Below are 25,545 nucleotides of genomic sequence, written 5' to 3' on the forward strand. Positions count from 1 at the left end.
TGCAATATTTAAGGAGTTTTGTTTGTTTTTGACCTCCATAATATGTTCCTGGGTTCCTAGAATGGTTCCTGTGATGGAAGAAGGCTGTGTTTTTTTTGGTAATTTGAGTGACTTGACCTCTTAAGGCAACATGATTGATTAGATGAGGTGTTTTAAGACACTTGTCCTTCTCTACACTTACCCTCAATCATACCTCCCAGTAAAAAACAGCCAGATATTTGTGGAGCATCAGATGCTTGTGTGCCCCCCCCCCCCCCCGCCACATGGCCGGTATTAGCTGATTTCCCAGAGATAACTGGAGGATGCCGTCGGAGCACTTGTGCTCCTCTTTCTCCCTCTCGTTCGCTCTGCGTAGAGTGGCCCGCTTAATGCATTGTAATGGTTGACCATTATTTACGCAGGGGATAAACAAAGAGAAGCGAGGAATTGATGGAGTAATCCACTCTCGTAGTCATTAGGCATTGAGATGGAGGAGCTGGTGGGAGCAGCCTCCTCCTTTTGCCTCTCGAGTCGAGCAGCTAATGGAAATGGGACTCATTAAGACACCTTATACTCCGACGCACCCAAGATCATGAGCAATTGCTAATTGATTGTCGTTAGCGCTCTCGCAATGAGACGCTCTGCCTGTTTTTCTCATTTGTTATGAACGGCTTTGTTTTCTTCCCCCGTCTCCTTCACTTCATTATTGATGTTGCTGTTTTTCTTTCTATTCTCCCTTTTACCTCAAGAGTCCTCTGCAACGCAGTCATCTTAACACTGTTATACCTGGTTAGCCGCAACAATCACGATCCTGACAAACACCACATGGATAACAAAATCTGAGGAGAAAGGAGAAATTAAAAAAAAAATCAATATCCTGGACCTGCTAATGACTGGATGTGCATGAAACATACATGCCATAGGCTAGTGTAGAGAGGCGGATGTAGAAAATGTGCTTGTGCCGACATGGTCACGGTTGGATAGCAGGGAGAGGCAGGTCTTCCCGTGATGCTTTGCTTATTGGCTCTGGAAATTCCTTCCTCTTTCCTCTGGAACCAGCAGACTGTGTTCATCTCAGCCTTTAATCATTTTTTCCCTCCCAATAGTAATGTGATCTCTCTCCCCTCCCTGGATTCCTCTGTGTGTATGTCCGCTCCCCACCTTTCTTCCCTCTCATTGCTTTTTCTTTTTCCTTATTACGTGAAGGAGGAAGAAAAGATGAGGGAGGGAGATGAAGAAAGGGGCTGAAAATGCAAATACAGGGCCGTGGTTCTTTCTTGTGACAGATCAGGCCTCATTACACCCACCGCTCCTTTGCAATTGGCTCAGGACGATCTCCCCTCTATTTCTCTCTCTCTCTTGCTTGTCTCCATTACATTATGAAGTCTTTCACCTCTCGTAAACCCTCCTCTGCTTCTGGTGGGGGGTGGGGGGTGGTGAAACGGTGAGAACAGCCAGGTGACCAAAGAGGAATCTCTGGCCGCAGGGCACGAGATTTGCTTTGCAGATGAAGCGGGACGGAGCCAGGGAGGTAGAGGGGCATCATTTTTATGTCTGTGGTCAGACGGTGCAGCGTTTCTTTGCTTTAGCGCTCTGCCAGCAGCCTACACCTCTATCTCTATCTCCCCCGTGGGAGTTGGTACCACCTTCTCGCTCTGATAGGAAAAGACTGGAAACAAAGGAATAAAAACACAGGCGCCCTCTTGGGCTGCGCTGGCTTTTGAAATAAGATATACTGTAGAGAGAGGAGGAGGAGGAGGAGGAGGAGAAATAATATTGAAGACATCAATTTATGTAAGAGTCATATAAGCATCAGCTCACTTCTTTGAAATAAAAAAAAAACATGCATATAAAGGGGAACTCATGGTTTCATACAGCTTCGGTCGTATTTTCATGGTTTCGATCATCATTGCATTCAGTATTGCTAACGAGGTAGGTAGCTAGCTATGACAGCTGCACCTCTCCTTCACTAACTCTCAATCGAATGAAATGGCAATACTGTTCACAGACTGACTTCCTGGTTCAGCTCTGACCTCCCGCACCTACGTAGTTTGCGCTCCATAATTTGCTTGAGGCTTTTTTACGCGAAGGTTGATTATCACGACACCTTGAATGCGCTCACTTTCAGTTTTTGTCATTAAGATATTATCTTAAACTGTTCTTTTACAACCTGTCTGATCTGCACATTTCATGTCTTGTCAGACTAATGCCGTACACTAGAAGACTTGGAAATTACCAGACTCTGACGCCCTCTCACATCTAAAGTCAGTGACTTTTTTTGGTCACACAGAATGAAATTTTGCAAAGATCGGGGATCTTCACTATTTGCAAGAGTACAAGTGAATTCCTTTTTAGATTATTTCTGATCCTGCTCCTGGTGAAAATAATATGCCAAACTTCCTTTGAGACATATGACAAATTAAAAAATTTTTTACATATCAGCTAATACACATAACTCTAGAAACACACGATAAAATGTGTGCTATGTCTGCAGTATTCTTGTCAGTTCAGCACCAGTATAATCTATACACATGAGTTGTATTTGTGTACAACTTTACAGTTTGGATTTTGTCACCTCAACTGACTTCCAGCCTCTGTTTGTTCGCTGTTTTTAAAAGTTTTTCTCATTTCTCATTCAAATATTTGCTGGTTGGTGGATCAGATACATGCTGAATTTAACACAGACTCTTGTTCTCTCCAGAACTCCACCAGTTTCTCCTCCTTTTCCACAGAACAAGAGGAGTTGTTCATGATATTGCGCCTTCCCGTGTACCCGGTTTGCTGTTTGTTGTTCGGCACTGGAGAGAATACACCTATTCTTTAATGTTTAATAATAATAATAATGTTAAACATGTTTGATTTTGTCGTAGTAGCAAGGTACGAATAAGACTTAATCCAGCTCGGGCTGAGTTTTATGACCACCAGTGAAATCATTTGAAAAGTCCTTTGGTGTAAAGCCAGCACAAGTTGAAGCAATCTTGCTGCATTCCTAAATTTCAGCAATCATCTCAGTGAATGCAGAGTTGGAAATGACTTCCAAAACTACGAAAATAAGACTCAAGTTGTAATAAACCTTTAAATTAGCCTTTAAATGATTCCCATTTGAAAGAGAAGCCTTTTCGGGGTTCACTTCCTTAATTGTCTCACTTGTTTAGGCGATCCACGATACAAACAGCAGATGCTAGAGGGCAAACACATTGGGAAGTTGCGCACAGCAGGAAGTAAATTACCTGCATTTGCATGAATAAGACACATAATTGGAAGTTGCTGTGATGCTGATCCGGTGGCGCACAACATGTATACAACTGCACTGTTTTGCACTGGAGTGCATTTGCCTGTGTGTGTTGTTATAGGTTATGTGTGTGTGTGTGTGTGTGTGTGTGTGTGTGAGGCTCCACATAATTACAGTAGCGATGGTTAACAAGGCGCCGGCATTTGTGTTAATCAGTAGAGAGTGAAGACCGCGGAGCTAACTGAGCTGCTGTCTCATGCCCTCTAAATGTATCACGCTAAAAACCATTATCTCTAAACCTGTAATCATCGCGACAGCACTCATTCACTGCAGTGTGTACACTTGATGTTTATGGCTTTGCCCCACAACTGCATGTGACTCTGTCTAATGTGATCACTGCATATGGATGTCCTCAGAGACCAGCAACATGCGTGTTGGGAAAATGTTCAATCCCTCCTCTGCTAAACTGAATTTGTGTGTCAGTACAGTACAGTATGTGCAGTATATGCAGGCATTAAAACCTTACAGTTGTAAATTACAAGATTAGGATTATACTTGATAAAGGGCTTTATGATGATTTGCAGTAACCCGACTTCCCCGTTGACCCAAATTTACATGATTTGTTTCATGTTTAAATCATATATAATAGTGCCTCAGAACACATAATAATAGTTGTTTTTTACCTTTTTTAATGTGCTCAAGTGTTTTTCTTCCACCGACACTGGCCTTGCAACTACATGCCCAGGCACACCAAGCGGACAGTCGGCTATTGGGTGATGTTGGTCTGTTGTTGAGCATCTGTCATCATAGCAATGTGTCTCGCACTGTCGCCACTAATCCTCCCTGGTCGGCTTGTCGGTCCTTTTGTACTTTATTTTTCATCGGTGAGTCAAACCGCACTGATTGGCAGTTCGGCTTAGTGCATAAAAAGAGAAACAAAGTGAGCAAAGCAAACAAACTGCCAAGTCAAGATTGAGTGAGATCAAAACAGACAAAACAAATAGAATTAGGAAATTTTTTCTTTTCTTCGAGCCATTAAGGACTTCAGCAGAAAGATATTATAGCGGCATTTTGACCTGAAAAAGAACCAAGCAGAATCGAAGCGTCTTCATTAAAGTTTACTTGATTAGCGAACATTTTTTAGATGTCTAGGATACATAAAAATGCTATTTTTACTGTATTCCAATGACAATATTTGCATGCATTATGGCATGCTTTACATTGAAATTCACAGTTAAACTGATCTATAGAAATAGAAATCTACACGTTTATGTGTGAACTGATGGGTTTAACCGTAATTCCAATAAAATGACCTAATTAAAGTGTTACTTGACAGCTGCAGGTGTCACATTATTAGTTTGTATATAAGCACAGTGACTGCAAGGGGAGATGATTACCATCCTGTTTTCACACACTCCTGTTTTTATCTCCTTAAAATGAAAAACCCGCTCCTCTGCAGAAAATCATTACAAACGTCGAGATTGTCATTCCTGCATGTGCTGTTCCAGCGTTCCTCCTTTGACTTCAAGTGTCTTTTGTTGGATGTCTTTTTGAAGAGCAGAGATGCGTATCCTGGTTGATCTTACATGTCTTGAGCGTATCAACAACAGGAAGCAACCTAAAGGAGGTGTCGTGATTTCTGTGCCAATGTAACACCACGTGGAGGTGGAGCACTGTTGGGGGAGGTGAATGGGAGGTCAGAAGTTCCAGAGATGGCGTCACTGGTGTGGTTATAATGGTTCCTTTTCACATATTTCTCTGTTTTATCTGCTTTTTAAAACATCTGACAGTTGCTACATATCTGTCAAATGGTATGTAGTTAGTAAAAAAGAAAATTTTGAGTTTTTTTTTTTTTTTTGCAAAAGAAAAGGGGGTAATTTAAAGTGTTTGTAGAACTCAGCAAACAGCATATTCAATAATGCAAAGCAGCTCTGCATGTTTACGTCCTTGTCCTTTTTATATCCCTGTTTCCCCTTTTTTCATTGATGCAGAAAAACCTCTGTAATCTGTTTCCTGTGCCATTTGCTCTCATCATTTGTGTCCATGTGCATTCAAAACCTGCTGTATTTACCAGTTAAAATGTAAATGTGGCCCACTGGGAATAATAGCTCCAAAGAGCTAGCGACGGACGGCCTGTGACTCTGAGCTTTTCCCACAGCGTTGAGAGCAGAGTCAGGTGAGAGTTTCTCCCCACGTGTCCCTCTCCGTCCATTGTCCAGACCTAGTAAAGCCAGTAAAACCCGCTGCTGACTGGGGAGGAAAGAGTCTGTCCAGCTCCGGTGGCTGCGGCGACAGCAGGGATTTTGACTCCATGAGGACCCAATTAAACCTGGGAGGGCCTCTCTGAAGGAATAATAACAATGATAAATGCACCTCTGTGCCGGCTTAAAAGAGGCAGGGAAAGATGTTTTATTGTGCTGGCCCGTCTTGACACAATTTACTCTGAGCTTCTGTTTTTTTGCAGTATCAGGAGGTTTAAAAATCTCACCTTGTGAAGGTTTTTTTTAGTCTAGGTGAAGCCGGATGTCATCTTTAAAAAATTCTGATGACTTTGCTTTATGCAACATCAAACCCTCTCTGCATGTGCTTTGAATTGGCTTCGGATATAGTGACTCCCTGCCAAAAGCACAAATAATGTGTGTTGCCAAATATTTACTGGTTCCAGCTTCTCAAATGTGAATTTTAGGGTTGTAAGATAAGATCAATACACTTGAGCATTGTTTGAGTCGCTGATACTGTATCAATTCTTAGAAACCCTGTATTGATTTTAAATTGATAGCTTACTTGCAAAGATTTTTGGCAGAGACTCTGTTTTCTGTTGTGTTTAAACCCCCTGAACACTAGATTCTTTTGTGTTGTAATCTGTCTTCAGCAATTTGACTCTAATTTAACAACAGAAATAACACAGGCATATTAAACAGCTGTCAGAAAGTGCGCACCAACACCTAGCATTTACAGTTCTCAATTAAATTTGTAAAAAATTACAATATATCACCCTGCTTGAAGTATCGCAGTATTGCAATAAATTGAATTGTTACCCTTGTATCATGACGTACATAACTGTGAATGCATATCACTGTCAGTAACTGCAAGCAGAACATCTCTGCTCGCACACACAAATGAGATCCACGCACACAGAACAAAGCTTAGCCGTGGACGGTTGCCTGTCATTGTGTGACGTTTTTTTCTTGATTTAAGTCAAAAGAGGCTGGTATTTCTTAAAAAATTTAACAGTCCACAATAACTGCAGTAAATGAATAGCTGAAAAGAACACAATAATACAAAAGGTTTTTTCTGACCGAAATATTCATTATTAGAGTGTAAACGTAATCTATTGTAACAAATTCTGGCTTTAATTGTACTTACTTATTGTAATGCTGTATGCGGTTTGTCCCTGTTCTCTCCGTCCTTGAAAACGACCAAATCCATAAAGACCGTAAGCTAGCCGATTATTTAGGGATACTATGGCAACTGGCTCCACACATTTACTGTAGTTGTTCAGATTGCGCGTTCAAAACACAGGTTTCTCCTCTCAGGCTACAATATTGCTCATAGATCAGTATTGGAGGAAAAAGACATCAAGCCATTTAAAGCTTGTCAATATTATAAGGTTCAAGTCAATTCAGTTCAATTAATTTGTCCCAGAGGGGCAATTTAAATGATAGAGAAATGTTTAACAGCATTCAAAAAAATAATAATTTCCCTGATCAGGCTTTGTTGTCCAAAGTTAGTTTCTATTTGCCCCATACCAATTGTTTAATTTATTATCAGATTTCAAATACTTAAATAGATCATCATTAAAAACGACCCTGTTTTGCCCACAATTCTTATGCCAACTATTTAAACTTCTATCTGCAGGATATTCGAAATGCTCGCTTGCGCTTTAGCACATAAACTTTGTCCTTACTGTCTGCTATTTTCTGCAAGTGCCCGATATGCACTGCACATGTGCAACTCTTAACAGAGATGAGGAGTCAAGAAAGCTCATTACTTAGCTACTTCCAGCAACAGCTCCAGAAAAAAACAGTGTGTTTAATTCACTCAATTTGCTAGCCCAATGTGGCATTTTACTTGCCTCAGGCAATCAGTCAATCCTAAGTGGTAAGCTTTGTTTAATTTCATGTTTTTAAAAACTTTATTCGGGGTTTACCCTTTTGAAGCAGATTTGCAGTCACTTGAGATTTAAAGTATATTTTCCTCTGTCAGGTGGCAATTCAGAGAAAAACTCCTTTAATTAGATAACAGCCGTCTGTATTTCAGATTTGCACTTTGCCAGCAGTTTGTCAATTACTGCTTGTGGTTTCATACTGCCAGTCAGTCTTTGTCTGGGCGCTCGAGCCTCCTCCTCACCGCGCCGCAGAGCCGTGTTATTGTACTTAAACAAATCAATTCTGTTGCAGTTGAGCTTTTTTTTCCTCCATCCCCCGTCATTATGAACTGTTTGCAGTGCAGAGCACATTGATTTTTCACAGCTCTGGAAAAGCTGTTGATGAATAGCACAGAGGTATCTGGGGAGAATCTGGCTTTAAAAAGGAGGCACCCAGCGTCAACCCCTCCTCCTCCTCCTCTCTCTCTCGACCCATTGAGCCCCCAGCGCTCCTCCACTTTCTCTTTTCAGAGAGCGGCACTTCCAACAGGGGAGAAATACAGCCTGAAAAATCTTCCAATGATTAAAAAAAGAAAAGAGGATTAAAAAAAGTGCGAGGCACAAGGGACCGCCTTCTCCTGCTGAATGTGAAAATACACCTTGTGGGTAGACAGTTTTTGTATTTGGAGCATTAGCCTTGTCCTGTCAACCAAAGTATGAGCTCAGGAGAAGCTCTGGTTGGGGATAGAAATGGCTTCATGCTGTGTGTCACTAAGCAGACGTCTTATGAAAATGATACACTAACGGGATAAAGCTATAGACTTTAAGTGAGGGGCAGTAAAGGAGTGGAGTGCTGGGAAAAACTGGCATTTGTCCCACACTAACGTGCTCTACACATAAAAAAAAAAGCAGAGCAAATGTCCTTAAAGGTCCTATGTGTAGTATCAAAGGGGATATACTGGCAGTAATGGAATATAATATAATAAGAATGTTTTCTTTAGTGTATAATCACCTACTGATCTTTGTGTTTTGTTTTCTTTGAATCAGCAGTTAATACCTACCATCGGGTCCGTCATTTTGCACCGCCATGTTTTTACAGTAGCCCAGAACGGACAAACCAAACATTACCTGCAGATAGGACCATTAGTGTTTTTGCGTCAGACACCGTAGGTTGCGGCCCCTCTGTAATAAGACCAACCGCATTGGAAAAAACCCCACAGATTATTAACGTGAAACTTAATTGTTCAGTGTTTTTAATGCTTTAAATCGCCAGGTCAGTTTGTTTTGGAGAGGAGGAGGCCTCTATGGATAATTGGGCTCCCAATAAAAACCTCCTGAATAAGAACACTGAAGAATTCTAACTGGGAGAAGTTTTCGCTGGTTAAAATCTGCAGTCTTCACCACCAGATTCCACAAAATCTTACACAGTTTCTTCGAACTGTGACACGCCGAGCTGACAGTCTGATGGCGAGCGCCCACGGCCCTCTTCTCTATGGTGTGTCCCACTCAGTTGGCCCTCGTCGGTCATCGCCAGTTTGTTGATTCAGCATGTTGAATAGGGGGCGGCGGCTGTTGAGTACGAGAACAGAAACGGAAGGGAGGAAAGTAAACCAACAGCTAAAGTTAAGGCGGAGTGAGGTTGAAACAAGCTCGCAACATTAAGGAAGATTGTTTTTCTTTAACCTTCGAGCTCTGAACAGATTTGTCTCCTGATGGGTTGTGTTGTTGTTTACTGGATATTTACTGCAGTAAATATGCTTTGTTTTTTCAACATTAGGTCGTGTTGACTGACTAACTGGCATCATGGTCGTGGTTTCCAGTTTTGATAGACAGACTGCTGGTACGGAGGGCGGCTCCTCTAACGCAGGTGTATAACGTATGTGCTTGTTTGCTGTCAGTTTGGTGTGTTCCTGTGCAACTTTTTGGCCCAGACACAGCAACGTGACGGCGATGGAGCAATAGGCTTTTGTCGCAAAAAGTTCTTGGATGGTGTGTCACGGCCTTAAGATATTTCACATTTTACTTTCTTCCTACCATCCCAGTGAGCTCCTTGAAATTTCATAGTTCAGCATTTGAGTGGTGACCTTCTTTGCCTCCATGAAAATGAGGACAACTCTTGAACGGAGGAGAGAGTTTAAGGAAAAATTGAGTGCGGGACAGGAACAAAGAAAAAGGCCAGTTGTTTATACACTTTCACCTGTTGAGAGCCCTGCTACCTTAAAAGGGGACTATCTTTAAGTACTCTGACCCCCTTTCAAAGAGGGGTCGAGGACTAAATTTCGCCAATGTTGTTCCCTCTTATAAAGACCTGAATATCTTTAAACATTCAAATATGACTCCTTTCTTTACGTCCTGTGGAACTTCAAAATAAAGTTACAACACTCAGATGGTTTCAGCCAGAGGTCAGCCACTCATCTGAAAGTTAGAATTGCTACAAATATAAACACTGAAAGTGTTTATTGTTGTTATTGTTGATATTTCTCTCTCAGACGCCAGCAGAGGCTCATGTGATTTATGGAACGATAACATGCTTGAATCCAGCCTGTGCTTATTATGCCCATAATTACATATACTCACAATGATTAATTCACTAAGGAAAATTAAGTCTGTGTACTTACTTGCTTCGGCGAACATAGATAAGACAAGATTATAAACCGTGTGGCCCCTAAGTAAAATTTTCTCTTTATTTTCTGGGTTATTGTATTAAGTCCTTAACAGGCTTATATGTAATGGTTTCGCACACTTTGGTTATCACCTTTTGAACTCCACCAATAACTAATGTGGTCATTTCTGAGGGTCTGAATGTCACTGGGCACACTCAGCGCAAAGCTGAAGTGAAGGCCTCTCTCTTAATAGGCTTATCTGTCAATCGGGAGTGAATTGTGAATGTGCCATGGCGGTGAACTTACTCTGCGGCGGATGTTTATGATACCACACTGATCATCGGTTGCTCTTTTCATTCGTCCTTCATGGGCACGAGAGCGTGAAGGAGCTTATCCGTGCAGGGAAGAAGTGTATCACAGATGGAAGCCACTCAGAGCCCAGAGGAATCTGTGAGAGGAGCGAAAATCATCGAGCGAGCTTGATTTTCAGGAAAAAAATAAAATGCAAATGTAATAATTCAGTGTTTGGAGATTGGTGGATAATGCAGCAGTGATTGATGTATTTTCTTTTTTCCTCCTCTGATTTCTCTCAGGGGCAGAAGACGTGAGGCGCTGAAGTGTTTCTCCTCCTGGTGTGTGAATGGGTGGGGGGGTCCTTCGTGGCGAAGAATCAAGGATTGAAGTCAACACAGGTGAGTCTTTTTTTTCTTACATGGTGGGACCTGCAGAGCACAGCAGGCGTCAGGTAAATTCTATTTTGGGTACGGATCAGAAATTTATTAGCGTAACTGTAGAAACTGAAGGTGCAGGCTGTTATTGGCAGGCTCGCAGCTGTGTTTTGGTGATGAGATGAATTCGTTGCCAATATTGCTAATATTATTAGGCTGTCACTTTCATTTAGATTGTCCTCTACTCTCTTAAATGCAGGTGTGATGCAACATGTGGCTGCTATCAGCTGTGTGCGTATAGCTCGCCACTGTGCATGTTGCATTAGCAGTTTAAAGGGGGCAAATTTCACATCAGGAAGGTTTGATTAACTTTTATTTTGAATTTGCTCTATTAACCAATCGCAGCCTTTGACACTGTTGATCTTCATAAGCCATCGTAAATTATGAGCTATGTTGCACCCATCCACCTTATTGTTACATTAATGACCAAGCTAATGAGCTTCATTATTGATTGTTGGCAAGCTAGCTAGCTGAGAGAGCATCAATAACTCTTTTTTTAAGGAATTATCTTGAACACGAAATGCTGAGGAGGAGCGAATGGTAATAGAAAGGAAATAAAAAAAGAAGCTTGGAGAGCCCTTTTGGATAACGTGTGAGAGCCCTGAGACACCAAACCAACTTTCAGCTGTTGGGGACCATCTGTCGCCCTAATTTTTCCAGTGTGTCCCGCACTGTTGTCACTTGTCGGTCCTTTATCTATACAGTCTATGCAGCCATCAAAACCTTTTGGCTATAAATTACAAGATTAGGATAAAGAGATTTATGTTGGTTCGCAATAACCCGACTTCCCCATTAACCCAAATTTACACAATTTGTTTCATGTGTAAATGTTCATGTAATAACACAGAATTATTATTATTTACATTTATGTGCTCAAGTATTTTTCTTCCACTACCACCGGCCATGCAGCTAAGGGCTCTGCAACACCAAGCTGACCATCAGCCAGTGTTGAGCTGTTGGTTCGTGTCTGTCACTCTAGTTTTTGTGTCGTCCCGCCCTTTGATTGGTAGTTCAGCTCAGTACATGAAAAGAGAAAAAGGAGCGAGGAAAGCAAACAAACAGCTAAAGTCAAGAAAATGTGAGATCAACACAAACTTGTTATATTGGGTACGGAAATTCTTTTGAACCATTAAGCTCTTTAGCAGAAAAATTTCATTTTATGTGCTATTGTTCTTTCATTGGGTTGTAAATGTGCTGACTAGCATCAATGACAGACTCAGACTACAGCCACCTGCCGGTATAGAGTCAGAGTTATCTGCTTTCACGCAGGTGCAGAGTTGGCTGTAGCATTTGCAGTGTGTTCAAGTCCAATTTTTTTGGCCAAGACAAAGGCAACGTGAGGCGACACAACAGTCAGACTCCGTCACCACTAGCTCCTTGATGTCAGACAGTGTGTGTGTGTGTGTGTGTGTGTGTGTGTGTGTGTGTGGACCTTTAAACAGAACTTGCCAGGTACAGTTGTTCACCACCTTGCTCTGCAAGTTGCCACATCTAGCTTAGCCAGTTACAAGAGTAAGTACAGGCGACAATAACATTGTTTATCTTCATTTTTTTGTGAATTTGAGAGCAGGATTTAGTAATTGTGTGAAAGGATTCAATCATTTGAAAGCACTAATTCATTCTTTTCAACTCTCTGATACTCAGTGGGCTCTGTAGAGATCTTAATTACCTGAGATCCCGCTTTCCGTGGAATTAAACAAAGCTTGTTACTGGAAACGGATATCTGCCTCCCCTGTCACTACAGTTGATTTAAAGACTACGACTTTGTTTGCTCGGACACGCTCTGTCCTCCGCTGTGCTCGGATGTCTCTGGTAAACATTTGATGGCAGCAGTTTGTGTGTGGCCAGCGTCGGCTGACCTCGCAGAGCATGTTGATTTCATTAGGAGCTCCTGGGAGGGCTCTGAGTAACAAAGTGATGTGATGTTGCATGTGTTTATGTTTGTTTTTTTTTTTATTTGCCTACATCCAAGTCCATATGCAGTGTGACAAATGTGTACACACACATACACACACAAGGTTATGGCAATCCTCTTCACCAGCGATTCACCGGTTCATCCTTATGCAATATGTGGCTCAGTGTACGTTCCACTAAAAGGGAGAATTATGTGGTGGAAAGGGAATGTAATTGGTTCGTCCACTGTATTATACAATACAGCTATGGCTTCATGGATTAGGAATTGGGACATCCAGCACACACACATACATACACATACACACACACACACACACACCGAATAGATAAGAGTGGTTAATCTTGATTAGAGCAGTGTGAATGCTGAGAAATACGTGCCCTGACAAACATCTGCCCGCCACACAGCTGAGTGGGATAAACCAAAGTGATTATTGTGGAAATGTCAGGCGAGGTAGACAGTGAGAGCAAGTGGAACGAGGGGGGGGGGGGGGGGGTACGACAAGAACAGGGACATGACACGAGTGCTTCACAGTCAGTTCTCTTCTCTCTCACTCTCAATGACAGATTTTCCCCTCTCACTGTCGATGCAGGGATGCCTTTGCTGAGGGGAAATGTTGCCGGGTTTGATGGAAAGGCAAAGCAACAGTCTGAAATACGACCTCCAGTAGAGATGCTACAATTTGTCCATTAGATTACCGTTAATACTTTGATTAGTTAATTAACAGAAAATGAATCGGCAACTATTTTGGTTATTGAATAATTGTTTTAGTAATTCTTGGGGCAAAAAAGGCCAAACATTTGCTGGTTTTGTGCCGCTCAAACGCAGCGGTGTGGACTTGACTTTCATGACTTTGACTCAAGACAAAGGCAAGCTGCAAATTTGATAACTTTAGGCTTGACTTGATTACCTCAAAAAGACACAAATGACTTGTGACTGTGCCAGGAATCAATATATCTCCCTTTATTTTCTCAGTCAACTAAAGATTAGCTGTTTTTTTCCAGCATGTTGATACTGAATTCCCCAAATTTCACTTTGTTTGAACCAAGACGTAATGTTGCTTTACTGAACACCAGTTGGAAAAAAGTGATACTTGAAGATTATTTCATTTGTGTACGAAAACTATTAGTGATCAACAAAAAATGTATTGCAGTATGTAAAACATGCAGGTTGAAAATTACACAGAGATGACTCAACAGCTTCCTGCAAACTTGTTTAAACAAATAAAACCAATTTTCACTGGTGATTTTTTGTAAATTTTTTTATTTTCAACTCTGCTTTTAAAATGGCATTACATTTGGCAAATAGTGCCTCATGACTTGTTTAGGACCCAAATCTTATTGTTTAGGAATTGAGACTTGACTTGGTACTTGTCAGTATTGACTTAGAGGTCTCGAACCTTGACCTGTTTTGACTTGTGTCTTGTTTATGACTCAAAACTCCAAGTTTAGGACATGGGACTTGACTTTACATGCAGAACAATGGCTTTGTTACACTTCTGCTTAAATGTAAGAATTTGGTGCTTTTCCTTGTCAACATTTGAAGATGTCATCTCAGTCTGTGGGGTAGTAGACAAGGCACGCTTCCCTATCCTCTGACATTTTATCAACAAAATGGTGAGCAGAATTATCGATAATAAAAAATTAAATTAGTCAGTTGGTTGCAGCCATAATCTCCAGAAATTAAATGTCTGCTGTTTTTGTCTATTGTCTGTAAAATGTCAGAAAAAGTCAAGTCTTTAAATTGTTGTTGTTTTGTCCGACCAACAGTCTAAAATATTTACATTCAGGAAGCTGGAAGCAAAGAAAGGCAATTGTTGCCAGATAAATTAATTAAGTGACTATCAAAATCATCCGCAACAATTGACTAATTTGTTCATCCACGAGTTCGTTGAGCATTAACCAGTTTCGGCACCAACATGTCAGTTGGTTGATATCCGAAGGTTGCTGGGTTGGTCTTTGTCTCTGTTGTCTCTCAGTGTAATGAATAATTGCTTTCCTCTGTGAAATGTAAGGGGTGCAGACATTCTGTTAACCTCGCTAAAGGAAAAAAAAGGGAGCGGAAAAAAAAATCCCCTTCCTGTCAGTGGTCTCTCTTTCGCTCTGTTCTTGTGAGATCTGGAACTGATAAGTGTGAGGCCTCTGGTAACTGAACAGGAAGGATCGAGGGCCTGGCCTCGGAGCCCCTGCCTCTGCACACATGTCCACCACCCCTGCACGAGCAAACAAAGAGAGCAGAGCCCGCCACTTAACTTCAGGTTTCAAAACATTCAAGCCTATTAGACAGATTATTATCACTTGCTGGAGTGAACTCTTGTACTGAAGAGATTTCTGTTGAATATGATAACAGAGAGGTATTTTGATAAAACAGACCTTGGCTAAATGAATGCTTTGCAGCAACTTCACACCGAGCTGCAATCACAACTCCCTTGTTCCACTGACCGGTGTTGAAGTGGAAGTACTTTATTAAACAAGCGCATGGCAGAGCAATGAGAGTTTAACATTCAGCCCGAACACCCAGAGGTCTGAATGACAAGCTGTTAAACTGATAACAGTGATGGGGTCGTGCTTGTGTCTATACATAGATGTCTTCTGAAGCAGGTGATTATGAGAAAGAAGCCAAGTTTCACGCTAAAAAAGTGGCGTTTGTAGGAAAAAGTCGTTGAGAAGAGGTTGAAAGATGAGTTTTATGAGCTCTGATGTATTTGAGTGCCGAATTGCCATCAGAACAAAAAGTTGTTATTAGCTTGTCGTGAAAATAGAAGAGACAAAACAACATTTGTGAAGTATTTATTGCATGAAAACAGGCTATCTGTAACTTCAGAGCTATAAACAACAGATTTCTCAAATTAAGTGGAAGATCAAAGTGTCTGGAAAAGGAAAAAGAAGATCTGAAAACTTTTTAATGATAATCTTCTAGGGTCCCATAATTTTATCTTATAAAAGTGTCATTATAGTTTAACAACAAAATAAAATAAAAAAACCCACCAAAGCTCAATATAATGACAATTTAAAGACAAATTATGTTTATTTTGCTGTCATAAAATAGGTGTTTTCTTTAACAACGCCTGACAATAATTTGTGAAATATATATGCTTTACTCATGCTGTGTGCCATTTTGTAATATAAGTTGTTTTTTTTGCAGTGCAAATCTGAGTCTGAGGCCACATCTGCTTTAATAAAAATTTTTAGTTTTAAAACTGCATTTTAAACCAAAATCGATTCATACTCAAACATTTTATCACCATTTCAGAAATATCATCGGTCCGTACTAAAGCACCTGAAAACACATATTGTTAGTTAGGGTCCAAAATTAACACCCATTAAGTGTCAAATATAGATAAATACCCTGTTTGGTGAGTAAATCTTGGAAGTTAATTTCTGAGACGGGTATCACTGTGGATGTATAGTGTGGAAGTAGATTATCTATTATTTGAAAGGTTAGCGCTATTTACATTTCTAGAGCATTGTGTTTCTGTAGATATACTCTAAGTGTCCAAAAACATTCTGAGAAATGCAGAAACTCACTTGACTGGATAATAATCACACAGGTAAAAGTGGCTTCAATAAAAAGTAAACACAAAGCGCTTAATCATAATAAATGCCCCATGTATTGAACTGAACAACTTCTATTGACAGTGAACAGTTATCCATGTCTTTCGACCTTAAAGCTTTTGTGTCTCCATGAACAAGATGGTGCAGCAGAGTATTAACTCAAAGGTTCTTCATAGACGCAGAACAGAGGAATAGAAAGATGATTTTCCTGAACAGCACTGGTTGAGTAGCCGGGCACTCGAGCCAGGTTTCTTTCTCACAATCTATTCAAGATCCATCTTATCTGTCTGTGTTTTCTTCAGTACTTAACGTTCATGTGGATTTTCCATCCTCTTCAAAATACCTTTTGTTGAAAAGCAACTTTTTCAATCTAAGGCATATCTTTTTCAGAGCTGAGACTGTAGCAGAGATGTTCTGGGGTGGTATCCTTCCCATGAGAGAATGTGAGATAACGTGCCAGGGTGACAGCTGAATTATTAGCCCATTAGTCACCGGAGAGGGAGAGAGGTGGACGAACATGGCATCCATCAAGAAAGCGGCTCTTTTTTTTGCAGATAGCCTCCCCTAACTGCCGCCCAGGAATCTTGTAAGTCTCTCCCACTGATGTAGGAGCTGGAGGGCCGAGGTCAGAGAGCAGAGCTGGAGCTCTCCCGGTGCTCTGCTGCTGCTGCCGATGACCCGGCCGCCTGTCCTAGGAACAGAGCAGCATAACACAGAGGCAGAACTCAGTGTACCGGACTAAAAATAGATGTGGCGTCACCCCCTCTTTCCTGTAGTCACACACAAGCGTAGACGCACGTGGTCATGCTCGTACGTGCACCTCGAACCAGCTTGGGCGCACGCCTTCTGAGGCGATCGCAACCGCTGGTGATAGTCAGTGACATGCCAGAACGTGTTTGATTGACAGGATGACTGCGGCAGTACAAAGCGTCCGTGCACTCGGGACAGATGTTCTCCGCAGTCTGCTCTGATGGTCGCGAGTTGACGTACAGCAGGAGGAAGCCATTAAGCAACACTTGGCACCGAGATGAACTCCCCCACTGCTTTGTGACCCTGTTGAATCTCCGAGCCTCCTTTACGTCTCATGCGTCTTTGTATGAGCTATTAGCTTGGCTCTACTCAGACAAAGACACTGCAAAGAAGAGTATTAAACCAGCAGAGTGCCTCCCTTTGATGCAAAATTAAGCCGATATCCCTTTGACATGCCGTCCACGGATAACTTGTCAATTTCCTGCTCGTGATGAATAGCCTGAATATGCCACGCTTCATAAGCCAACGTATTAATTAATGGCATGGTGTAAATTGTTTTAAGAACACTTGGCATTGAGATGCTGCTTGTGAATGGTCTACCTCGATGCTGCTTCTTGAAATACGACCACATTAACAAGCCTTTTTTTCCTGCCTGATGCTGCCATATTATTCTCTCTGTCAGTGAAAGCAGTTACCGTGGTCTCATTAGGTCTGCTACATTCTTGTTGTACAATATAACCAAGACCCAACAAGCTTGACTCCACTCAGCTTCTGCTAAATGTTGTATTTGTGTCTGCGTAAAAGCGAATGAAATGATGATGGCGGCAGCGCTGCTGGGCCCTGAATTAGCTCATCAGCTGATCTGACTGCCATTCAAGTGGCCCGCTTTGAACATTTGTTTTGACAAGTGCGGTATAAGCTCAGATCCTGGTTAAAGTTCATCTAGTTTTTGTGCTATTTAATACTTCTCTCGTGTACAGTTTAGATGGAGATATTTTTTCTCCACTCTACTTATTTGACAGATATTATTACTTGTTACTCTGTAGGTTTCAGCCTTGTTACAGAACTTTTCAGCAGCTTGTACAGTAGTTAAAAGGTCCAGTGTGCTGGATATAGGACGATATATTGTCAGAAGTCAAATATAATAAGTTTTCTTTATTGCATGATCACCTTAAAGTAAGAATGGTCTTGTTTTTGTTACCTCAGAATGAGCCGTTTATACCTACGCAGGGAGCGGGTCCTTGTCTTCTGAGTCTGTAGTCTTGCACCGTCGTGTCTCAACAGTAGGAGGATGAAGGATGAACATTGAAGAAAATCTAACCGGGAGTTCACACTTGGTACACTGGAGATATTTCGGCTGGTTGCAATCTTCAGTTCTCCCTCCTAGATGCCACTAAATCCTACACGTTGCCCCTTTAAAGTATCTATAATCAATATTTTTCTAAAAACAATGTGTCAAATGACAACGTAAAGACAATGTGAGGATATGAGAGAAGTTTCCATCTTCTAATCTAACTCATTTAAACGCAGCTCCACCTCTACCAGCTACGAAATCTTACAAACTCAAACATTTACCAATAATTGATATAATTACATATACTTCAGTGAAAAAGCTGATGTACGGCTCTCAGATATTTATCCACGGAAAATCGAGAAAAACATGTTTCAGTGTTTACAGATACGACACACAACACTTTGTGACCATAAAAAATTGTGAAATTAATTTCGGAGGCTTTGATATGAAATATGGTAGATATTTATCTCTTGAAGCTCTGTGGAGTGATTGAGGGTCGCACAATGCAGTCGGATCCTTTTGAAAGCTCAGGAATTCGTGGCAGACAGGCTGATAGTCATCAATTTGAGACTTGTTTGGTAATTTTTGGGATCAAAGGCGATGATGAGGATGATGATACTGATGCTAATCCCACTGAAGGGGATGATTGAGTCATCAAGGCAAAACAGCTGTCTTATGTGCCGCCGACGCCCCCCACCAGCACCACCACCACCCCGCCAAACTAATGGCTGATGATGACGGTAGCAGAGTGTAAGTGAGTGCAATTGACAGTGGAGTTGGAGCTTCCTCGGGGAGGAGGGAGAACGGCTGAATCTGAGAATCTGAGCAGAGGGAGGCAGGCAGCAGGGTGGCCATGAAACATTCATGCACCTGGGGACTCTTTGCGTAAGGAGAGCAAGCTGAGCCAGTAATGAAGTAAAGAGCAGAGGACTTTTAATGGCTCTGTTTGTCCTTTTTATGAGATTAGCTCTGGTCTGGCTTCTTATATAAATTGCATTAAAAGCCTAATTGCATACAGTGATTTAGAGGGGAAAAAAACGGCACCGCCTGCTGCAGTGCCTTGTAGAAAATATTACTTACATTTGGAATAATCTAATTGTGGTTAGCTGCAAGATAATTGGTACCACAGGTGTGTGGTTGGTTATAGCTCGGAGCTGGACAGCAGAAGGTGAGTTATTCCCAGCCCGTGGCCCCTCTGCCCCAGACTGTTGACATGACAACGCAGCACCAAATGCGGCCATCCCCAGTTGTGCTAGTGGAACAGTTGTCCCTCCTAAACTCATCCCGCCCAGCGGCTGCGAGCGTGCGCGGGGACAGAAAAGGCGAGAGAGAGAGAGAAGAGCAGAGGAATGGCAAGATGAAGAGCAGAAGAAGGGAGAAGCAATATTTAGACAGCTGCACGTGTATCGCTGTCAGAGGGAGGCGGGGGGATTGAAGTGGAGAGATATTTTGGTGTCCTCAGCAAGGCCTCAGACAAACTCGCGCTGCAGTATTGATGTCACTGCGCCCTCCTGACAGCGGACTGTAAATCACAAGTCGTCTATAGATTTACAAACACCTGCTACATATAATGGCAGTATATCATCTGAACTGAGCAAAATGAGAAAACTTGTTCAAACGTGTTTATAAGTTTAGCTTTCAGAGATCTGAGAGGTCACTGTCAGTGTCTCTGTTCTCAGTCCTGACCGGCAAGATGCAGTACAGTAACGGTGGTTGTGCGCTGGTCACATGTCTGCGGTCCTGTGCTTGACTGGCCCTGTGCCTTGAGGTGGTGGATGGCAGCTGACTGCTCTGATTCACTGGGAACTCGACTCGTGCGTTGTGCGCCTCACAATGGAGTGACTCATGAGGGAGTCGATGCCGGGCTTGTTCACTGTCCATCTCTCAGACGTTTTACTGGAACTTTCTGTTTGACTCTTTTGTTGTCTTTGTGTTTTGATGGAGACAGTGGTCTTTTCTTATGACTGTGTGTTTGTCTGTATTGTTCCCTTTTTTTCATCCCAGCGGGGACGGTCAGTTTCCCTCCTGTACTCGCTCTGGGTTTTCTTGTTGCTGTGAACTCTCACACCAACGTCCAAAGATGACGACTGTCAGTCAGTTGCTTGCAGCTTCTTTTAACCTGACGTGCACTCCCACCCCAAAACATGTCCCTCTTTAACCAACAGGATTAGCTAATGATCCTTCACTGGCTTCCCAGCGAACACTGCCACTTGTGTTAGGTCGCATTCAGGGCAATTAAATTCAAATAAGCCCAGTCTGAATAATATATTTCCACATTTGTATGCTTATTAGATACCAAAAAAAGGACAGTGTAAATACTGTATACCAGTGGTTCCCAAAGGGGGTGCAGTGGCACTCTGGGGTCCCAGGGATAGTTCGGATCTTTTTAAGTGGGGTTATATGAGGTATTAATCCATTGTCAGTGTATTATTTACAGTAGATGGCGGTCCAAACGCCCCCTGTTTGGAGAAGCTTTTACACAGAGATCGCTCTGTAGGGCCACAGCGAAGTCCCCATTTATACCCCCCCGAATTTTTACACAGAACCAAACAACAGGAGCATCATCCCACCCCTGTGTGTGATTATACACTGCGAAGCAGCATCCTGCGATCAAAAAAACGCATGACAGGCGTGACGTTGAACACACAAGCGTCCCCCTCTAGCATGACATATAATATACACGGCATCGCTTTCTAAACAATAACAGAGGCATAACATGTCAATCACAGTCATTTACCTTCTCTCTTATATGGCAGCTGATCACAGCCTCTGCTTGGAAGGAGATCTCGAATCCCATTATTTTCCTAGTTTGCGGACATTTATGGACATTGTTCTTCCTCTTGAATTAGCTGCCAGTTGCTAACAGCGGCTTTTTAAATCTCCAGCGGTGGGTCGCACACATAAACACGTTGTTGAAACACTTCACCCATGGTAACATCTCTCCGGCTTTACGTTTGACACAGACCTCGCTTCGGGACTGTTGCTACTCTGTTCCCCCAAACCGCAACTGGACGTTATATACAAAACAGCCAGGTGGCAAAACTATGTGATGTTCCCACCTACTGACTATGGATAGCTGATAAAACTCCACTTCAAAATATCTGAACTGTAACTTTAAGGATAAGTCGAGAGTGCTGCAAGATATTTTTTATGTACATTTCCATGTGTATGAAAAAAAAACCTGTAAAGAACATTTTCTGTCATATTATTAATGTCTGTTCCAACACAGTGGTCGCATTGAAATGAATGAGCAGGCTTTGGTTTGAAATATCAATATTTGTAAGCAATGAGATGGTGATAGAATTACATGCTCTTACAGTGCTTTATCTTTTCAAACTGCTATCTGTTTAGCCGCGTGATCTCCGCCGAGTAACCGGTTGTCTTTGTGCTCTTCAATAAATCGTTTCTTTGCTCAGCGACAGCATTCAGAGACACAACATTAAATCTCTACCTGCAGTCGCCCTTTCTCCCCTATCACATAATAACATGTGCAACATCCACACAGCAGCCACTAATTGCTGCTGGATATTAGAGCGAGGTCTCTTAAGATACTGACCTTGCTTTAGCCAATCATAACAGAGCGTGTTACCGGGTTGAGCTGTGATCAGAAGAGTCCCCGCAGCACGACCAGGAGGAATTAATTATTCAGACTGGCTGCTCGCACGTTTTGCTGGACACCGCATTTAATGACATCTATAATGGCATCTTTGTGAGAGATAAATGATGATGTGAGACTATCAAAGCAGAAAATGCACAAAAGTCCAGCCAGACAGCTCTCTGCGTGCCAGGTACAAACACAAAGGGAACGATGGGTGTGAGCATTTTATAGCAGCATCCAGATTTTTTTTTTTTTTTTTACCTTTTTGTTGTTAAATTCATCACCTAGGATCTTGCACATCTCACCTTGTCTCTCATTCGGCACAATCTGGAACATTTTGTTTCAGACTGACATGGCATGAACCTATGGTAATGAGCTTAAATATTTATTATACGAGGAAATGGAGAGGTAAAAGATTAGAGCCTTTCCTCACAATATTTACATCTCTGCCACCACTGTTTAGCTTCTACAGCTCGAAGGAAAGGCTGAGTTTTATAATGATCAGCAGTCGGGTTTCCACTGACCTTTTACGAGACAGGAGAGCACTTGGATGGACTGAAAATGTTTTCGTGTTCGTTAGGAAAAGGGGAAACTGCGTTTTTTTGCCTCTTGATCCTGGATGATAACTTAAACACTTTGTATCCTTTAAATCATTTGTCTAATGATCATATAGAGCATAGAAACTGTTCTTTTATTGAAGAGAAGACTGGGTTTCTGACAGTTTCAGGCAGGCTGCCTCTCTGAATCTGCGGAGAAAATGTTTAAAAGTACATGGCCAAAGAGTTAAAAGAGGCTTGACAGTGAAGTCACTATTAATGGTCTGAACATGTCATTGGTACTTCTTGATTTTTTTTTTACTTTAACATGAAAAAGCTGGTGTCAAATAATTTCAGTTAAAGTCTAGTATCTGCAAAAGTCACATCAAGCTTTACATGCATTTGTGTTGCCCTAAATCTTGAGGATTTCGAGGCTAAAACTGTACTTAGATTTTTAATATAATGATATACAACAAGTATATAAATAGATACACTGATGTACTGGCATGTAAGGAGTCTGTAAGAAAGTAGGTTAGTAAAGAAAAACTGTCAAGCAATGCAGCTCTCACAGCTTTCGTGTATATTTGCTGTAAATAGTGCTTAGCAACAGCAAGGTTACTGACTCTGGCTGCATCTGCATTATGGTAATGTAATGAGAGCAGGAAGCCAACGGAGGCTAGTTGTGCTGGATTGCTACGGGGACACAAATGTAAGAGTCATCATGCAAATTAGCAGGATGGCTGATCGCTCAAAAAGCAAAAAGTTTAATGAGAAATAAGCAGCCAAACCGGACCGCACCTCCAGTGGTAGGTCAGATTCAGATGTTGAGTTACGCTTTGATATTTCTCTGTAACCAAATGTTCTTATCTCGACTCCGAGCAAACATGCAAACAATCTGGCCTGTGTGTTTCCAGTCACATGGGCCTGAAGTGCTGGAGAGTCAGCGTGTCTGTCCTGGTATTTCCTGAGGCTTCGTAAACATACATACACACTCTCTCTCTGTCTTTCTCTCTCTTGTCACACACACACACACACACGCAGGAGCCTCTACTTAAACAAATAGTCTATTATATCATGATCATCTTTATTTGTATAGCAAGGCAATTGATTTACAGGGAGTAAATAAAACCAGTTACCATAAAACATAAAATGAAATGACAATATGAGGCTTAACAATACAGCTTCTGTTAGTCTGTAACTCTTTGTTATTGTTGCCCGTATTAGCCAAGAAATCTTGAACTAGACATTTTTTCAAAATGTTTTTTAGGCTCTGATAGAAGACCAATTCTTCCAGTGTGATTTAATTTCTCAAAATAACAAATTAGTTTCTCAAGACAATGAGAAATACTTTCAAAATGATGAATTAATATATCAGAGTAGCAAGCGACTTCCTAAAAAATAATGAGAAACTCAAAATAATGACTTCTGATCTCAAAATAATGACTTAGTATCTCAAAATAATATTTTTTGTTCTCAAGTAGCGAGTTAATATCTCTGAAAATACTGAGAAAGCTTCTGAAAATATGGGGTTAGTTTCCCAAAGCATGACATTTTTTTTCAAAATGATGACAGTATCTCAAAATATTGAGAAACTTTCTTAAAATAACGACATATCTTAAAAATAATGAGACACACTCTTAAATTAATGAGTTAGTACCTAAAAATAATGAGAATCTTTCTCAAAATAATGACTTATTATTGCAAAATGAGAAACTTTCTCAAAATTATGAATAAGTATCTCAAAACAAGCAGAGACTGATGACTTACTTACTCAATGACTTACTTATCTTGAAACAATGACTTCTCAAAATAACTAGAAAATTGCTCAAAAATAATGAGCTACTACCACAGAATAGGGACTTATTTCAGTTTGTCATTATTTTGTGACCCTATCTCCTTTTTTTTTTTTTTAGATAAGTAAGTCAGTATTTTGAGTAACTAAATCATTATTTAAAAAAATCTCATAATGACTTACAGGATCTTTTATTTCCATCACATTGGCAGAAATGACATTCCATAGTTTACTGTTAAATTAAGGATAAAAGAAAATAGAAAATATTATGATAAAATCTTGGAAGTAATGCATTTGAGTTGCAATGGTCCTTCTCACAAACATTAATGAACCACTACATGCATCTTTGCCCTTATGTCAAAGTCCGACTCATTAAGTTATTTCTCAAATAGCCTTTATTGCCATTGTAAGTGGAATAAATGTGTGAAATCCAACTTGTGGTTTCTCATGACTTAGAATAGAGTAGAAAAACAGAAGGAAGTGTGACTTTATTTTACACTTCTCTTTTTTTTTATCATCTCACACTCATCCAGAAACATATTTACAGTGAATAAGTTGAATTAAAGCTCCAAACTGTACACCCAGTAGAGAAAGCTTCATCTACAACCATAGAATCCGCTTCTGATGCATTTAGCTCAATAAAAAGCATATTTTTTTAGTAATTACGCCACCATCACTAAAGCTTAATGGATGTTGTTTGTGTGCGAGTATGATTATTGCGCTGGACTTTGCCAGAGGATGGCCATGCATTAAATCATTACTTGATTTAACCAGTTGAAGTGTGTGTGTGCGTGCCTACTGGTTCATCTAATTGATTTGGAGTGTTAAAGTGCAGGGTTCAATGAATACTCTAATCAAAACCTTAGAGGCTGCTGCTAAATTGTAAAGAATGATTTAATGTGTCTCGGGCTGTTTTTTAAGCTCACAGTTTTAAGTGGATTCTCCTCCGTGTGTTATCTCTGTGTCAGGGTCTACAGAGGCAGCTAATATACAAACTATAACTACAGATGTCTGGATCTGAAGCCGTCAAGTTGGAATACAATTTTAAAAAAAAAAGTAAATCATGAGCCGCAAACCCACATTTTAACCTCCAGATGCGTTAAGAGGCTGTCTCTATCTCTTGCCACTAATCTACTTTTTTACCCATTTAGCTGCCATCTAACACAATTTCATGGTGCTGATACAGAATCTAAAAAATTCAATAGCTGAGCATGTATGCTGGGATTATAATTTTGAGTCTCTGTGGGGGATGTAGGTCAACTGAAAGGCTCTTTTTCCTCAAATATTGTAATCCCCATTTGTTCTGCTTTTTCACCAGAAATGCAGCTTTGAGGTCTTTGTCAGGCGACAATGCCCTGAGCAGGACAGTGGCTCTTAATACTGTTGTCTTGTTTCCAGATGATTTCTTTCTACTTTGGTTATTTTCAAACAAAACTGAATTATTTGCTTTACTTAAGATCTCATTTTTTTTTACAGTTTG

The 25,545-nt window shown here is 41.0% G+C and overlaps 1 protein-coding gene across 4 annotated transcripts in view; it reads left to right on the top strand.

Annotated features, from left to right (window-relative positions):
- Window positions 1-25,545, top strand: part of LOC121958533 (zinc finger MIZ domain-containing protein 1-like) — a 143,713-nt gene that overhangs the window by 27,942 nt on the left and 90,226 nt on the right. For all 4 annotated transcript variants that reach the window (XM_042507502.1, XM_042507504.1, XM_042507506.1 and 1 more), the window contains exon 2: window positions 10,495-10,593. The gene's annotated coding sequence lies outside the window, so the exon portion shown is untranslated. The remainder of the gene's footprint in view (window positions 1-10,494; window positions 10,594-25,545) is intronic.

The sequence above is a fragment of the Plectropomus leopardus genome, chromosome 19, assembly GCF_008729295.1.
Source record: "Plectropomus leopardus isolate mb chromosome 19, YSFRI_Pleo_2.0, whole genome shotgun sequence".
In the NCBI taxonomy this organism is placed as follows: domain Eukaryota; kingdom Metazoa; phylum Chordata; class Actinopteri; order Perciformes; family Serranidae; genus Plectropomus; species Plectropomus leopardus.